The following is a 16,811-nucleotide window of genomic DNA, read 5'->3' as shown; positions in this document are numbered from 1 at the left end:
TGTTGGGCAGAGACTAGGCATACAAATTGCCAGCCAAAATACATTAAGTCTGGTTGAGCTGTCTTTTTTTGGAGGATGCAAATTAGAGCGTTGTGCTCTGCATGCAGTTAGTGCTTGGCATGGGGCTGCAAGAATGCTTCTGATAGTGTGACAAAAATAAATAAATAAATAAAATAAAAAATGAAAAACTTTTCAGTGGGAAATTTTAAAACAGATTGGTTATTATTTCAAAATGTACAAATTTTACATTTGTTACATTTAAGACGAATTTTAGTTCATGCAAACAATATTTTAACATCAAATAATATCATCTACATAATACTTTTCATCCAAGTTTATGGGAAACGGTCCGTTTGATGGTTTTATTGATAACTAAACCATTTGAAGGAATCATTGACTCATAAGTAGCATCTATGATTATAGCCTTCTGTGGTGACTGAGGGAAAATGGCTTAGATTAGCAGATATTTTGTTTAAATAGCTGTGCTTATGAGTTTTGCTTCAGAGATGCAGGAATAGAATCAAAAATTTAACCTGAAATAGTTCTGGACATATCAGAAAGTATAAGTTTTGGCTTCTGGATATTCTGTATCTATAAATCCATTTTTTAAGTTCATGGAGTTTGGTCTCTTCATCTTGGCTTCTTTTGCACTGAAACATTAGCATAGTAATGGGATATTATAGCAAAAGGATATTATTCCCATCGGTTCACCCAAGTTATTCCCCTCAGTTGATGACTTAGTCCCTTCAAAATTACATTGAGACTTGCTGGTTCTTCCTTCATTCAAGAATATTTATTGATTCTATGATATGCCAGGCACTGTGAAGATAAGAGAAAGATAAACAAGTTTCCTGTCTTTGTAGAGTTTATACAAGGAGTTTGCAATGTTATTAGTAACATTGCTATTAGGTTATCAGGGGGCTTCAGGAACCTGAAGAACAGTAGTAGAAAATATAAATTGGTGTACTCAAGTGGAAAAAATGTTTTACTCATTTTTGCTTCATTTGAAATTTTTATATTAACACAATAATACAATATTAATTTTTAAAAATAAGCACAACCTTCTTTTACACAATCTATACCTTTTCATGACTATAGAAAACCTTTTTTAAAAAAACGTTGACTATCAATTCTTTGTTTTCTGATAATAGTTTGTGAGTGCAATGTTTCCTTAAATAGAGAACTACCTGAATTTTCCTCTTCCTTTAACTCTGTATTTTGGAACTTCATGATAAATCTTTTTCTCCACTAGCTAATAATGACATTGACTGCAAAAATCAATAAACATGAAAAGTAATGACCTCTAGCAGTTTACTTTTATTAAATCTGCAGAGAGTTTTGATATCATTTACTCTGCAACTCAGTCTCTGAATTTATTTTATTTTACTTTTTCTAACTAGTACATTGCTTTGTTCTCAGGTAGGAAAGGAAGAGGAAAGCACGGCAAAATTCAACTAATGCATCATTTTGACACATCTGTTGTTCGGTCAGTGGTGTGCAGTCTCCCATTTCTGATATAATAAATGTTTATGGTATTTCTATTTTAATGAATGCCCTAGGCTCCAGGACCTGTTTGTATACTTCTGTAGCATATATCTTTAGTGAGCAGATGGTGTTGTCTGTTTCAACTGATAGAAGGTAAAGCTGAATGGAAAATTTAGATTTGAGAGCCACTGCCTCAATGCAACCTTCCCAGGGAATCAATACAGAGCACGGGGAGCGTGGGGAGGCCAAAGTGGCAGCAATTGGGTCAATTAAAGGAAGTGAGTGCAAGGTTTGAAGGAAAGTAGATGTTTATTTTCAGCAGGTTAGTTTGTTTCGATAAGCAATCATTTTCTCCTTTATTTCACAAGAATTAATGGGAGTTTTCTCAAAATCTCAGAATATAGAACCTCATCCCCTGATGTCTCTGAAAATATGTCTTTGAAAAAATGGCAAGATTAGCTGTCATGTTTGAAAAAGTAAATATATAACATAAAGTAGATGGTCGGGCTGGCAATAAAAACAAAAATAGACAAAGGAAATTACATCAAATTGAAAAGCTTCTGCACTGTAAAGAAAATAATTAACAGAGTGAAGAGACAATCTAAAGATTGGGAGAGAGTATTTTAGCCGTACATTTGATAAGGGGTAAACATACAAAATATATAAGAAACTCACATAACTCAACAGCAAAGAAACCCAATTTTAATATGACAAGGGACCTGAATAGACATTTCTCACACGAAGATACACAAATGGCCAGCAGATCTATTTTTAAAAACATGGTTGATCATTCGAAAAATGTAAATTAAAGCCGTGAAGAGATATCATCTCACACTTTTCAGAGTGGGTTTTATAAAAAAGACAAAAGATAGCAAGTGTCAGTGACAATGTTGAGAAAAGGGAACCCTTGTATACAACTAGTGAAAATGTAAATTAGTACAGAGCTTATGGGAAACTATATGGAATTTCTTCAGAAATACCTAATGTTAATGACGAGGTGATGGGTGCAGCAAACCAACATGACACAGGTGTACCTATGTAACAAACCTGTATGTTGTGCACATGTACTGCAGAACTTAAAGTATAAGAATAATAAACTAAAATTAGAATTACCATATGATTTAACAATCTCACTTCTGTGTATTTACCCAAAAGATTTAAAATAAATACATCAAAGAAATATCTGCAATCCCATGTTTATTGCAACATCATCCACAACAGCCAAGTTATGGAATCAATTATGCAATCAACCAATCCAATTGATTGAAATCAACTCAATCAATTATGGAATCAAATGTCCATCAATGAATGAAATGATCATAAAAATGTGGTATATATACACTATGAAATAGTATTCTGCCTTAGAAAAGCAGAAAATTTTGTCATTTGCAAGACATGGATGGTATGGAAGAACATTATACTAAGGGAGATAAGCTGGCACAATAAGACAAACAACACAAGTTCTCACTGACATCTAAACAATCTAAAACAATCGAACTCATAGAAGCAGAGAGTACAACGGTGATTACAGAGACAGAAGTGTGACCAGGGGAATGAGGACAAGATGGTCAAAGTGTACCATATCTCAGTTAGATAGGAGGAATTTGTTTAGTTTTTATTTTCTTTTTTTTCAGTTCTATTGTACAGTGTGCAATAATTAATGTGAATTTCCAAATGACCTACATTTGGTTTATTAACTGCCTATAAATATGGAGATATTTTTCTATTGAGGAAGACATGAAATATCAGTTTACATGCCTAACAGTAGTTTTGCATCTCACATAATTGTCCTTTTTCTATAAATACCAAAGTATGTATGGAGTGTTTGGAAAGCATTTAATACTATGTGGAACATGAAATTATTATTATTATTATTATTATTATTATTATTTTTTTTTTGAGACGGAGTCCCACTCTGTCACCCAGGCTGGAGTGCAGTGGCGGGATCTCAGCTCACTGCAAGCTCTGCCTCCCGGGTTCTCGCCATTCTCCTGCCTCAGCCTCCTGAGTAGCTGGGACCACAGGCGCCCACCACCTCGCCCGGCTAATGTTTTGTATTTTTTTTTGGTAAAGACGGGGTTTCACCGTGTTAGCCAGGATGGTCTCGATCTCCTGACCTCGTGATCCACCCGTCTCGGCCTTCCAAAGTGCTAGGATTACAGGCTTGAGCCACAGCGCCCGGCCATGAAATTATTTTTAAATCATGTATTCGACCCTTTAAAAAAATCTCAAAATGCGAGAACTTGACTTATAATGTTTATGATACTGTTTTTAATTAATTAAATTAGCAAACACTGAGAAGACTTTAATCTAGGGAAATTTTATATTGATTTTTAAATATATAAATTCTAGAACACTGCAATTAACAGGCTATATTTTTCCACATAAATATGGACAAATTTTGTGGAGTTCCTTTTGCATTAGAATATAATTCAAACCCATCTGCTCCATGGTACAAAGGCAAACCTGGCCTTATGTAAGCTTGCCTCTTAGGAGCACAGTGCTCTACTGTATTATAGTGAAGATGAAGAAAAGTATGGAGATTAAACATTGTTTCAAGTATATTCTAATCAAACACTGAAAGTTTTTGTATGATATTGAGAACAATATATTAAATGAAGGTAAAATGTTGGCTAATTAGTATATATCATGAACAATGAAAAGCCAAAATTATGTAAGAATAAAATAGTAACATTTAAATTACAGTTGGTGATACACAGCACAGGCTGGCATACTTGACATGGGTTTTACATTTTTTTCATCCAATCACTATCTATGTACACCCACTGAATTATATTGTATAGAAAAAGTAATTGAAATATAATTTTGTAGATGTCGATATTTTATAGAAAAGAAGAAGGCTTATCTAATTCTGTAGCTCAAATAGATATTTTAAGTCATGCAAAGTTTTCTGGGTATGCCTTATTTGAAGTTATCACAATTTCAAAGGCAAGTGTCTGAATTTACAATTGTTTAAACTCTATTACAAAGGATTAATAACTCTAGAGAGTCTGATAAATCAATTACAATGAAAAAAGCAAAATTAAACTCATCTCTTTCCCAGTATTATACAATTGTGACACTTCTCAGCACTTACAAGTATATAATTAGAATACAATTTGTTGAATATTAGTACAATATAATCATTATAGAACTTTGGGTTTTAATAAATAATTAATTCAATGGTGGCAAAGTAAAAGATATGAGATTTTTTCCAAAAGCAATTTCAAAATAAATGGCCTGATGTTACTTTCATTTTTATTTGTTTCCCTAAGTCTGTTGAGTTTTTTTATGTGAAAGGCATATATCTGAAGATAAAATTTACATTCTCAGCGTAAGCTAGACTTCGGTTTTCTTAATGCCTCTCCCTATATGCTTGAAATGTAACACCAAAAATATAAACAAATGATAGTATGCATTTTTCAATTTGACTTTAAAGTGCCATATATTTGTAATGGCATTAGTAATGGCAAAAACCACAATTACTTTTGTACCAGCCTAATATTATTTTAATGTTCAATGGGTAACAGTATCGAGTATACGACCATTTTATCAATAATGCCTTTGTATTAATAGGAAGTGGCCAGAAGGAATTTTAGGTGACTTGAGTAATTAAAATATGGTAGAATGTTAAAATTGGGAGAGACTTAGAACTGACCTTTTCTTACCTCTTAATTTTGTGCATGAAGAACCTCAATGTTTTTGTTAAGATCCTAGTGCTAAGTGGGAAGATCAGCTTTCATCTTCATCTTTTTCCTTCCTTACACTGTTTCCTAAGACAGAGGTTGTGATTCTGTTTTAAAGTAGACTAATGATCTCTTTAAAGCTTACTCTCATGTCTACAAAGAATAGTTATATTTCCCTATTTAATATGCACGCCATAAACTTGTGACATTTAAAGCAAACATTTAAACAGAACAGAAAATGAAATAAGGGCCTCTTTGTAATCATGGATGAAAGGCCATACCTTTCAAAATTGAAGATAGCTTTGCATTTAAAACTATACTAGTGTTTGGTGAAAATCTTCAACAAAGAGTAGGTAGAGAACACTTTGCCTTATGTTAGATACTACTATTTCCTGTATTTCCAGAAATTTTCCTGGAATATTTATACACCAAACAAATGCTTGTGGAAACTAGTAACTGTTCTATTTATTTAACATTTGTAACCCATCTTCTAATCCTATACATAAAAGATTTAAAAGGTGAAAAAGTATAGCTATGCTTATATATCATTATGTCTTTATATATACACATGCACATGTGTGTATAAATGTGAGTAAATCAATGTATAAGATCCATAGCTCACAGTGCTGAGAAATATGATTATCCTTTAATAAAGCCTGGCCTCTGACAAAAAAAAGTTTGCATCATATCTTATCAGTTTTCCCTACCTTTCATTGCTGGTTTCCACTTTTAACCCTTTTTGTGCCATAGCCTCAAATAATACAAACGGTAATAATAAAAACACACACACAAAAGGAATCCATTTGAATTATATGAACTTCATGAAGAAGATACTGTATAAAGAGATTACATTTAAGAGATTTTAATCAAACCTGAGTTTGTCAGAGAGAATTCTCCTGAGGAAGAAATGATTGTACAAAAGCCTAAATAATTGCTAGTTAACTCAGTGAGAATGTGCGCAGAAGGCTTTGCAAAGGCCTGATGATGAGAAAGGGCGGGACATATTTTTAAAATAGGCCAAAATGTTGTGTGACTGAAATGTAATGATCAACAAAGATGGTGGCTCATTATCAGTCTGGAAAGGTGCCAAAGGCCAGAGATACTGGAGAGTCTGTAACACAGTGTTTCAAATTTTTAATTGTTTTCTGTTGAATTCATTGAATAGTTTTATGCATCACAATAATTACCTTTTTTTTTTTTTCACTATTAAAGAGTGCTCTGACAGAACAAGGTAAAAACTTGGAGCAGTGACAGAAGTTGATGTAGTCAGTGAGCAGAAGTCTGAGTGACATGAGTTGACTATCAGAATAGTCAGAGAGAGAGAGAGAGAAAGAGAGATGAGTTGAGAAAGCTAGCAGCAGTGGGAGAAGAAGTGAAAACATTTTTGAGTTGTTCTGTATATTGTTTTAAAAAGCAGATATTTTCCAGATAATAAAAAGAAAAGCATCAAAGATAACTGAGGATTTTGCTTGTGAAACTAAATAGATGGGGTGTCATATGCCAAAATAGGGAACACAGAAAGGGGAGCAGGTTGCGAGGGAATATGAAAAGTTTGAATATACAAGTTTGAAGTGCTATAAAATGTTTAAGTAGAATTGCTTAGTAAGCAATTGGATGTATGATTATGTCTGGGCCCATAAGAGAAGTCTAGGCTGGAAATACAAGTTATGGAGTTAAAGGCTTATTTTTATGTGCCATATACAGTTTAGAAACATCAAGGTCAGTGCCTCATTAGTCATAATAATGTGATAGACACTATCGTTTTATTTATTTACAATTGCAGGTATAAATAGTTCAAATAAAATTCCCAATATCACAAATTCTGTTAGTAGCAGAGTTTGCCAAAACTCAGGGCTTAAAACAAAATTTGTTATTATTAAATTTCATTGTTTTGGGATAAAGAGTTGGAACAGGGCATACTGGAGAAAATGTGTCTACTTAAAATGTTCAGGGTATCAGTGCTATTAATTGAATGGCTGAGGACTGGAGCCGCTGGAAGGTGGCTGAATACCCCCTGCTTTCTACACACGACCTTTTCAAATGGCTTTCCAAGAGGTGAGTCTTGGCTTTTTACAGTACAATAGTTATACTTCTTAATTAGAGTTGAGTAATCCAAGAGAAAGAATGTATCAACTGCCAGTTCTCTTTAAAGCTAAACTTGGAAATGGCATAACCTCAGTTCCCACTACATTTTATTTGTGGAAATATTCACAGGTTAGACCAGAGTCAAGGAGAGTATACAAACACTTCACATCTCAATGAGAAGAGTGCTGATGTATTTGCAGCCATCTTTAATCCAGCACACTTAGACCTATGACGCTTTATAAATTACTCCTTGCTACTATCAATTTATACAAAGTACACCTGTAGCAAAGGGCCAGGCATAAAATAAGTGATCAATAAGTGTTTATTCAATGAAATAGTTCTAATGTAGGGAATTACAGTTTTGTTAATCATAAAAAAGCCTTTAAATCATTTTAGATACTCTGTCATTTTGCCCAAAGGGACTAAGATATTTAGGATATAATCACAGGTTGGTACTTTTGAATTCCTCTAGTAGTGGATTACAAATGTCTGTAAATTATTTAAGCTAACGTTCACAATGAAAGGTCTTTCAGATTCAGCTAAAATTTCTAATTTTAAATATGTTTCAAAAATATTCTCAATGACTGCATTAGATCTGCATGTAGAACTTTTTCTTAATATAATTGATAGCTTGTTGCCCACTAAATGTTAAGACACTCAGCAATAAGATGATTTCAAAGAAAAGGTCAAACACTGCCTTTGAAAAAGAGCAAACGCCATGCAAAGAATAACGCCATTGTAAGTAAACCACTTTCCTTGCTATTGTGAGTGTCAAAGTTCTGATTCATAGGGATGAATAAACCTAATAGAAAATATTCCCAACTCATGTAATCATCAACATTATGTAAAATTATGAGATGGCTGTGATTAGCAATCTGAAATATAAAAACAATTAGATATTAGGCTTCAATTTTCCTTTCATCCCTCAGAACTTTTAATAATGCCATTGTGTACTATTTAGTTAAGTTCTTTATAAATGATCATATAAATAATGAAAATTATTGTTGTTTCAGCAATCTAATATGTAATAACACTCAACCGATTAAGACAAACGATATTGTAGGTATTATAATTGACTTGTACAGAATTATAATGTGCAGTTGCAAGTCATCAATAGATATTAATGACATTAATAGTTTATTCTAAGACATTAACAAATAATTATGATCAAAGTGTGAAAGTGTGAAAGCAATGCATGTGAAAAAACAATGGGAATTGTAGTTGGAATCCTGGCTCTTCTTCCAGTTTGTCACCTAATCTTGAAAAATCACTTGGCCTCTTTAAGTATCAATTTTATCAGCTGTAAATTGAAGATATTGTTGTCTTGTTGAAGCATCATTGTAAGAATTAATCAAAATTATGTATTCAAATAACATATTATACCATCAATAGTTACTATCTTTATAATTATTAATCATTATTAATGGCATGGTAGAAGTTGAACCAGTAAGCAAATTGCTTTTCTCACAACTATTTATTTTGAAGCATCTGAAAGAGGGTAACTCTATTACATGATTTTAAAAAAAGGAACATATGTTATGAAAAATGAAGTCTTTGGAAAAAGGAAGCAAAACATAAAAAATATAAAAGGGACATAAAAAGAACAAAGTTCTTTGCATATTACAAAAGAGTAAAACTGAGAAAAAAATAAGAACAGATAGATGAGAATAGCTGAGAAAAATCTTTCCAGAGAAATACCTTTAATATCAGTCTAAAACTTATTTTGTAAGTATTTAACTTGTTGGTTGTTGATACATAAAATATGTCTTTCATAGGCAAGATCCAGAAAGTGCAATGATTATTAACATGCTATTTTTTTAGTCTCCATTTTATTCTCACTTCCATCATGCCATTGTTACAGAAAACCAGGAAACCCAGGGACCTTGTCTTTGTGTTTCTTTCAAAGTGTGTTGCTCACTATAATTGATGAAATTACTATTTCATAAACATATGTTTTCCAAAGGACTGATATTTTTGTTGGTTCATTTAACCAAATTTATATGGTTTGCAAATATTTTTATTTATATTTAAATACAAAGTAATTTTTTGTAGCCCTGAAGTTGTCTTTCTCACAGCAAGAGTAAGCATGTAAATTAACTTCGTCTTAATGAAATTACTCTGGAATAAAATACGTTAACATTAGACACAATCAAATCATTTTAGTATAATGAGTTGTCCCAAAGTTTTTCCCTTTATAGGTACTGACAATTGCATATTAACCTTATGTTATTGGTTAACCTTCTTAACCTTGGTTTAAACATTTTGCCCATCTGCTCAGGCAGATTCCCCACTCCCCTTCTCTTCTGCACGTTTGACTGGGAGCCTCCAGAGGCTGTTTTCACTTCTCAGTTCTCGTGTGTTCCTCTTGGAAAGTTTTTGGCGATGCACTGTTATGAACTGTCCTTTGTAGATTCCTGCTTTCTCTCCACAACTCCTTCCTTACTGTCCCCTGCTAGAGAAACTACATAATGGTGGAAATCTCCCCATGATGACAGCTGCTAATATAGCCAAAGCTTCTGGCAAAATACTCAAATATATAACCTAGTTTTCTACCTTCACCATTTGTCTGCTGGACATCAAAGAATGTTATTTTGCTCATCATACTTTTAAGACTTCCTCATTAAAAAGCTTCTCAGCTTCTGTTATTTTTCTTCACTTTCTAGGCTAAAGAACAAATATCAAGAAGTCTCAAAATGTAAAATATACAAATTTTGTTCACCACATTGAAAATATTTTTTGGGTTACATACAAAAGTTTGCGGTTTACACCAAACAAACTTATATGCCAGTTAAACAAACAAAAAAGTCAACACTCTTTGGGAGAACATAACAGAATCAACAATACAAAATTCACAATACCAATGATATTTTGCAAAATTAGTTGACATGAAGAACAAAATTAATGTGACACATGATCAGTAGATAGAACAATTAGTGGAGCTTGATCATGAAATATCCTGGTGTCAAAATGAAGAGAAGAGGATTACGAAGCAGCTGTTATAACCAAGCCCAATGGCACCAGGGAAATATGCTTGTAATGAATAATAAAACAGAATATCTCAGCAGAGCAAGATCTAGATTCTCTTGGACAGTGCCAATGCCAACATTTTCAGGGTTAGCTACTTCTTCTACCGATCTATTTTATGTTCTATTTGAATTTCACTTCCGGCATTATCACTTTCTATTTCCTTGTTGCTCTTTCATCTTTCTTGGCCAACTCTCTTTCACTTATCCATTTAAAAATATATCACATGGATTCATAACTAGGAGACAAGAATCAACATAACTGCAGGCTTTGCTGTTTGTGAATTTAACAACAAATGACCAGTGACCAACCACCAACAGACCTTGAAGAAAGTGATGGGGTTGGTAACTGATCATGATGCATACCTGTTATTTAATGTATTAATTTGTGGACTAAAGAGCTAGCAGCAAAGATTAACTTCACATAATTACTCACAGTTTTGAATTAGAATTTTGAATTTTGCTGTTGGGGTTTGGTATTATGTAACTAAACAATAGTTACTGAAATTTACATATATCAGAACTCAGCAAAGCAAGAACAATGTGTATATATTAACTGGAGGATAGAATATATAAACTCTCTTTAGTAAATTGGACTTGGGCTGAAGAAAAGATGAAATATTTAACAGAGAAGAAAAAATACTTAAACTCTCACAAATATCAATGTTCAAGATTATATAAAAAATTAAGTTTGGAATTAAAATACCAGGAAAAATATGTGTGTATATTAGGAAAAAAACAACAGAAAGAGTGTTTCAAGGGAGATACACAGAATTTGCAAATAAGGCTGAATAGATGATTAAGAGAGGACTGAGAATATTATCTCTAAATTTTTTTTTTTTTTTTTTTTGAGACAGAGTCTCACTCTGTTGGCCAAGCTGGAGTGCAATGGCATGATCTCAGCTCACTGCAACCTCCGTCTCCCAGTTTCAAGCAATTCTCCTGCCTCAGCCTCCCAAATAGCTGGGATTACAGGTTTGTGCCACCACACCCAGCTAATTTTTATATTTTTAGTAGAGATGGGGTTTCACCATGTTGGCCAGGCTGGTCTCAAACTCCTGACCTTAGATAATTCACCCGCCTCGGCCTCCCAAAGTGCTGGGATGACAGGCTTGAGCCAACGCTACTGGTCTCCAGAATTTTTTTTAAAGTTAAGTTATTGGTGATTACTTCCAGAAACTGAAACTAATTTTGAGAACTGAATGGGCAGTAATAGTGTGGATATAGCAATATTGCTCATGATTTGAAGATGGTTTGAGGTTTATTGGTTATTTCAGCATAGTCTGTCCCATTCTAAATGATACAAAGTTTTGTATCCTCTAGATAAAAAAAGATAACTACAAGAGTTAGGACTTTGAGGAAGTGGAATGAGGCAGCATTCAGGGCACAGGCAGAGTTGTTAAGCTTTTACAGCATAACAGGGGGGACAAGGAAAAGAGAGGAATGTAGAGGGCATTTTTCATGTTTTTATGTGAGCAGGTATAGCATCACAGTATCTAGTTTTCCTGTGAAATAGTAGGCATGGTCATCTGCACAAAGTGGTGGGAAAGAAAAGGACTAGATATTTTTAAGAAAGATCAAATAGATGCCATGGAGAATGAGAGAAAGAGCTGACTAGGAAAATGTAAGAGCATTGCTGTGCAGTGGGGAGATTCTGCAGGAATACTGTTAGTTCCAGTCTCAGAGTTCTAGTCTCCACAGTTTATTGATTTTTTGAATTATACTAAACAACTCACGTATAAACACAGAGAAGATAAACTATTATTGTATTGATACATGTTAAGTGACAGGGCATGTACTAGAAGAAAGTAAGGGGCACTGGGTCTGTTATCTTAGCAAGCTCTAAAAATTAATATTTCAGGCTTTTAAAATTTATATATATCTATATATAGTCCATAGCCAAGTGCCAGCCAATAGGAAATGTACAATCATCTAATGTATGGAACTCAAGCCATCTTTCCACACATACCTCTATTGCCTCTTTGAATGCTTGTAACTTAAAGAACAAGGAAAGATGAATAAAAAGAAAAGAGATAATACATCACACTTAATTTCAAAACTTCATGTTATCCCCAGGGTAACTTTCAGTGCTAACAGAATAGCCCCCAAAAGAGATATTATTTCAAGGCTAAATTCAGTGAATTAAATATACCAGTCAATAAGAATAACCTTTGTGTAATAAAGAAATGGAAACAACCCTAGAGTAGAAATGTCAGCTGAGTTATCAGTGTAGTTTAACATCTGACAGTTTAGAGTTTCTGTTGGAGTTCAGGCTATAGGACTACGACTGCCTGGCTCCTAATCAATGTTCTAGTGAGGAAATATGGGAAAAGTTATTTAATTTGTCTCACCTACAAAAGTGGTTAATTATAGTACTGAAATTAATTGAGCTAATACATATAACGTGCTTAAAAGAGTGACTGGCATGTATTAACAGTGAGTATCGAATCACTGTTAGATACTACTCTTAATCTAATGGTATGACGCTATTGGTTCTTCCAGCTCGTAAGATTTTTGGGAGAATACAATGAGATAATACACACTAAAAATTCTTATGACTTTGTGTGATTTATACAATTTATTCAATGTATTATGAATTACTGACATTGTGTGAAAAATTCCTAAAACTTTTAAGGTTAACATTAGTGAATTCTATTTCATGAGTAATTTTAAATTTTATTTTTATTTTTAGTGTGTGAAAGGTAATCAAGAGACTCAAGACCCCAAATCCAAACCTTTGGGCTAAAGAAAAATCCTGCAATTTTTTTTTCTATGAACTGAATTACTTAATATGCTTTTGAATTATAAAAGGGAAATAAATGTGAATTGTTCATATACATGTGTGATTTATGTTGTGAAGACTTATGCTTTAGAGAACTTTTGGGATACTTACTGGGCTATGTCCTTTCAAAAGACATTTGTAAAAATAACTCCATTATTAAATGTCTGGGGTTAACAAAATTTTCTGAAATGCTAAGTATATATCCAAATAAGATTTACAGATGTCTTACTGCTACGTAAAAGATTTTATAGCTTTGTAATTTTCATAAAAGATAACTATGCAAATAATACGTCTCAAATAGAATGCATATGCCAATGACTACATGATTTTACATGTGTGCCGGAAATCATAAGTTAGATTCTTTCCTGATGAAGTCATTTCTCTAGTTGACAACTGTCGAAGCCATCTCAAAAATCCATGAATATTAAAGCACTGTTCACTGGCACATTCGGCATTTTGAAGTCAGGCAAATAGAACTCATGAAATATGAAAGGAGTGCTCCATGTCGCTTTGTAGAAAATGTTGCCATTAAGATGATGTATGAGGAAATTCACACCTTCCTCTGCTGGGAGTGCTCAACTGTATTTTCCATCAACTGTATTACTTTGTTTGATAGTGTTAACATTGGGTCATACTCTCCTTTTTCCTGGCTTTAGGAGGTCTCAAAGCTAGCACTAAATGAAAGATTTTAAATTATTGTCACATGTAATGCATGTTTTAAACACAAATGCATTGTTTTCCTTAGTTATATTATGACAATCAATAGATTCTAAAGCCTTTTTATTCTAGATGTTAGTAATAGGCCAGAAATATTCCTAGGAATAATATCCACTGCCAATTTTTATTCTTATATTACTGACTTTAGGAGTCTGAATTTATTAGGAACTTGTGATGGTTTCTTTCATATTTTAGCCTCAGGAAACTTTGTCCCGCCTGTATTTTTCTTCATGCTTAGTGATATTATGGACTTGTCTTTTATTCTTGAAAACTTTACATGCGTCTTACATTTTTTAAATTTTTAAGTCATTTTAAAGAAGGCAATCCTTTTTATTTTACTTACTTTATAGTATTTTGAAATATCAGGCAATAAGCATTCTTGTTCTAAAAAAGGACTGGCATAGACATACCAAAGACACACTGAAAGTCTTAAAAATTATTTTACTGTGAAAATGGCAAGTTATGTTGCATATTAATATAATAGTAAATATAATAGTAATGACAGTAATATGATTTTCACCAAACATTATGATGTTTAATTAGTGCAGGAGTTTAGGAATTGTACATATTGCAATAAATATATTTTATATTGATTCTTCTATACAAATTTATTTGCAACTCTTTAAATTTAGCAGCACGAAGACATAAAATTACTTTCTCTTTAGTATAGAAAGCATGTTCTTAACTGTTAATGAACCAAAAGATACCTAAGGGAGTGTACCCCAAATCCTAAAATCCACAACTTCCGTAACTCTTATTTTGTATCATATTTTGTAAGACAACTAACCTCTTTTTTTTGCGTAATTATCATGATATTCTGAATCTAATGTTTTAATGCAGGTACACAATTATATACATTTCTTAAAATAAAAGTGACTTGGAAACATTGCTTGCTGTAAATTCATGAGTTTGTGTACTCATATTACTTTGGCAAATGTAAGATGACTAAGTGTGCGCATCAGATCACTGACTCTTACTTGCCAAAGAAAATTCATACATAACCACAGTACATATGCTGAATATTCTCATTTGTGTTTCGAGATTCAATATTTCTATGTATTCTCAAACACACACACACACACACACACTCCCCTTAAGGAAGAACAGATACCCAGATCTGTTCCTAAATTATGAGTTGCCTGCCCCTGTGACTTCTACAAAATATATAAAAAAGATATCACAGCTATGGCCAGTTCCTCAAGGTGTCTGAGTTGTTACACAGTCCAGACAGTAGAGGGCGCTACAGAGCACTTTGAGAAGTCTAAGGCACAGGGGAGGTTAGTCAGGGATGTGGCACTTTACGTGTCATATTAACTTATTACATCACATATAGAATAAAACTTAGATGGTTTGGAGCAAATATCCTAAAAAGAATTATGCCTTGTTAGAATGGTAAAACATCTTATTGGGGCTCTGACAACTCACTAAAGACACTGATTTTAGCAGCAGTATAAGGTTATGCTGAGAAAACAATTTTTGATTGTTCAACTGATAATCATGTAGGTTAAAAGTTATTCACTGAGTTGGCAGACCTGAGCAATTAGTAGTGCAATAAAAATGTTATTAGGATATACACAGATAACAATTCAGAAATCTCCAAATGGCTCCTTAGGCTAATAGGTTTTTATTCTTTGGAAAACTTTCTATTGGTCTATCTAAAGGGTCTAGGTATTTTGTGTAAAGGGCAGGATTATACAATCTCTATCACAACTACACAACTCTGCCACTGCAGCAAGAAAACAGTCATAGTAAACATGTCAGTGATTATCTGTGGCTGTATTCAACCCAAACTTATTCATGGAATAATATAATATAATAATATATATTATATTATTACGTAATATATAATATATATTATATTATTACCTCAATTACCTTTCACACACTAAAAATAATATAATAATATAAATGAAAATGTCATGGACAATTGATGTTTTCTGTAATTTTCTCATATCATGATTGGATCTTTTCAACTATTTAAAAATATAAAAATAATTCTTAGTTCGTGGACCATAGAAAAACTAGTGATCAGTCATACTTTTCCAACCCCTGGGATAACTGAGGGCCAACTTTCCTGGGAAGCAATGGCTATGTGGATCTTCATAATTTATAAGGCGGATGTTTTCATCTAATTTGAAACCCCAGACATTCTAATTTTTCAGTGCAGAAATACATAAGTCACAGAAACTCTGAAGTATATTTCCTTAGATATTTATTTAAAAATGGCCTGATAGCCCAAGTGTCCCTTCTAAACTATAGAAAAAAATACTACAGTATTTATAGTTATAGAATATATTTTTGTTATGGAACACAAGCATTTGACAAGTGTGCTTTTATAGGTCACATATAGTGAATGTTACTTCTAGAAAATGATAGTTTCTCTCAAAAATCAGAGTTGTCTGATCTCTCTCTTTCTCTCTTTCTTTATCTCTCTGTGTGTGTGTGTGTGTGTGTATGTAATAAAGTTGTTTGGAACAGCTTTAGTTCCAAAAGAGACAAGATAAGCCACAGGGGGATTGAAGCAACTTTTGTACTAGAGAAATGTTATCTTGTCATACCTAGGTAGTCACTTTACAGGATGTTCAAGAGTTAAAATTTATTCAGTATACATAAGCTCTTGAGGTTTATTCACAATTTTCATGTACTATAAGAATACAGTATATGTCTAATTTTTTTATCTCTCCAATCAGATTTTAAAGAGAAAATTAATTGGAAATAAGATATCTAAAGAAAATGGCAGTAATTAAATGGCTGAACATCATAGTAACATTTTTAAACTTTTCTAAAGAGACATTATTTTTTCTCTTCACCATTAATATTATGCAGGTAAAAATTTAATCTATTTCTATTTTTTGGAAAAAAATTCTAATGTAACATTTCTGAAAGTTGTGGTTTGAGGATAAAGCGTAATAGCTATGTCAATAATCTGATAAATACAAGCATTAAAAGACTGCTTCGTATTTATGTCCACAGAGCACCTAAGGCAGCTTTTAACAGTATGAATGAGTTAGAAAATTTTGTTTTGGGTGTGTT

The sequence above is a fragment of the Chlorocebus sabaeus genome, chromosome 7, assembly GCF_047675955.1.
Source record: "Chlorocebus sabaeus isolate Y175 chromosome 7, mChlSab1.0.hap1, whole genome shotgun sequence".
Taxonomy (NCBI): Eukaryota; Metazoa; Chordata; class Mammalia; order Primates; family Cercopithecidae; genus Chlorocebus; species Chlorocebus sabaeus.
The sequence above is the reverse complement of the archived record's forward strand: the minus strand, read 5'-3'. Positions refer to the sequence as shown.